At 53.0% G+C, this 2,493-nt stretch overlaps 1 non-coding gene across 1 annotated transcript; it reads right to left on the bottom strand.

The window, feature by feature from the left end:
- Positions 1-186, bottom strand: LOC120938577. Its single transcript, XR_005749144.1, has one exon. It is a non-coding gene; the product is annotated as a U2 spliceosomal RNA (small nuclear RNA).
- Between the last annotated feature and the right edge of the window lie 2,307 nt (positions 187-2,493).

The raw sequence follows: 2,493 nt of genomic DNA, 5'->3' as shown, positions 1-2,493 counted from the left end.
GAGGGGTGCACCGGTCCTGGAGGTACTGCAATACCAGGTCGATGCGTGGAGTGGACAGAGCAAGCTCTTCTTCCATCTCCCTGTTCTAAAAATCCATTTAATATATGGTCCCCAGATAGGGGACGTATCAGATATTAAACTGATAAGAACAGATTTTTTTTTTTTTTTTTTTTATTGAAAAGCCTGTGGCGTGCAAAACACAACCCAAAAACTTCACCCGGTGCAGGGAAAAAGTGCACACACATAAGGAGGTGCAACAAAAACCTGTGACGGGTGCATCGTCAATAGGCCCTCCGAAGAGGGCCTGACCCTGATCCCCCGGGGCGCAAGGCTCCTGACAGGGACTGAGGTTGTCAGTGGTCCATGCAGCCGAAGCCACATGAACCCATCCAAGGCCCATGTAGCCGAAGCCAGCACGGACACAACAGTGAGGCTCCCCCGAAGGGAGACCCCATGAGAGCAGGCGAACTAAGCCAGAAGGCCATGTCCACCCACTCCCAAGACGTTCAGGGCAGGCCCGAGGACCAGCACCCTACTTATCACACATAAAGTGCAGTGCACCAAACAAAAATAAGTGACAAACTAGACAAACACGGGGAAAAATAAAAAGAAAGTGGGGAAGAAGGAAGATGGGAGAGTGAGGTAAAGTGACCAATGTGCAATACATTGGCCGGCCCTCCGGCCAGGAATCAAAAATTCCTCTGGTCCTAGCCAAAAGGCCTGGCCCTAGAGGCAGGTGCTAAAAAAGTGTGTGTGGAGATAAGTGACCAAAAAGGTGCCACACGTTGAGTGTCCCTCACACACTCAGTGCAATGTATGGCACCCCTGGACTGCCACTCCAGGGGCACTATCTCCACAGGCTTTTCAATGGACCCTGGTCCACGGCCCGGACAGTCACGGCCCCCTTCCCACCTCCACCAGAAAGGATCAGGAGCTACCGGAGGCGCACCTCTTTCGCTCCCTACCTAATTAAACCCGAGAGGTACTAGCTGCGCAGCTCCGCTTTCCCTCTCAAGGAAACTGGTAAGGCGGGTTAGGAACCGCATCAAATCCAGGCCAGAAGGCCAGGGCCCCGGCCTTCCGCTAAGATCTCATGCCTCTCTGCTCTCAATCAGGAGCACCCTTCCAGATGGCTCAGACTCGACCAGTGGCCTGCCCCCAGTACTGTCGGGTAGCAAAAGCATAGCCCCTGCTGAAACCATCCTTCCAGGTGCCTATCACATCTTTGGATTGCTTCAGCCCTCTACTAAAGAAGTGCTTCAGCGCTCCTCCGAAAACTGATAAGAACAGATTTTTTTCTATTGAAAAGCCTGTGGCGTGCAAAACACAACCCAAAAACTCCACCCGGTGCAGGGAAAAATGTGCACACACATAAAGAGTGACATCACAAAAAACTGCGACGGGTGCAAACATCAGTGGTCCTCCGAAAAGGACCCGTCTCTGATCCCCCGGGGCGTTAGGCTCCTGGCAGGGAAAAGAGTAAACTGTGGTCCAAGCAGCCGAAGCCACAAGGACCCATCTTGGTCCAAGCAGCCGAAGCCATAAGGACCCAACATCCTCAGAGGGACTGCCGAAACAGAGCCCTCCTCGGTGAGGCTCCCCCGAAGGGAGACCCCATGAGAGCCGGTGAACCTAACCAGAAGGCCGAGTCCACCAACTCCCAAGACTTTCAGAGACCGGCCCGAGGACCAGCACCCTACTCGCCACACATAAAGTGCAAGCACCAACAAAAAGAGTGACAAACAAAACAACACACGGGGAAAAATAATAAAAGAAAGTGGGGAAAAGGAAGATGGGAAGGTGAGGAAAGTGACCAATGTGAAATACATTGGCCGGCCCTCCGGCCAGGAAACAAAAATTCCACTGGTCCTAGCCAAAAGGCCCGGCCCAAGCGGCAGGTGTGAAAAGTGTGTTGTGGAGATCAGTGACCTGAAGGTGCCACACGATGAGTGCCCCTCAAACACTCGTGCAATGTATGGCACCCCTGGACTGCCACTCCAGGGGCACAGTCTCCACGGGCTTTTCAACGGTCCCTAGCCCCCGGTCCGGACCGGCAGCACCCTTCCCAGCCAGGAAGGTGGGAGAAGAGGTTGGGGAGAGCCTACTGACGCAGACTCCACCCACAACCCCTAACTCTCCCACCTAATCACATTCTGGAAGTACTACCCGCTCCTTCCCGGTTAAAGGAGAAGCAAGGGTTCCCTCCAGAACAACTGACTGGGGCAGTTACCACCAAATCCAGGCCAACGGCCAGGGACCCGGCCTCTTGGCTTCGACCTCATGCCTCTCTGTCCAAATCAGAAGGCTTCCACCTCCACACCAACAGACTTAGCGTCCGCCGACTGCCATCCCTTTCCCCCTGCCACAGGGTACCGGGGACAGTCAGCTTAGCACCACCTATTGGCAACTGATAAGAACAGATTTTTTTTTAATTCTTTTATTTAAAATTTCACAAGTAAAATACAAAGTAACATTTGACAAAATATGTACAAA

This window comes from Rana temporaria, chromosome 4 (genome assembly GCF_905171775.1).
Source record: "Rana temporaria chromosome 4, aRanTem1.1, whole genome shotgun sequence".
NCBI classification, from domain to species: Eukaryota; Metazoa; Chordata; class Amphibia; order Anura; family Ranidae; genus Rana; species Rana temporaria.
This window is presented reverse-complemented; position numbering and strand designations above follow the sequence as displayed.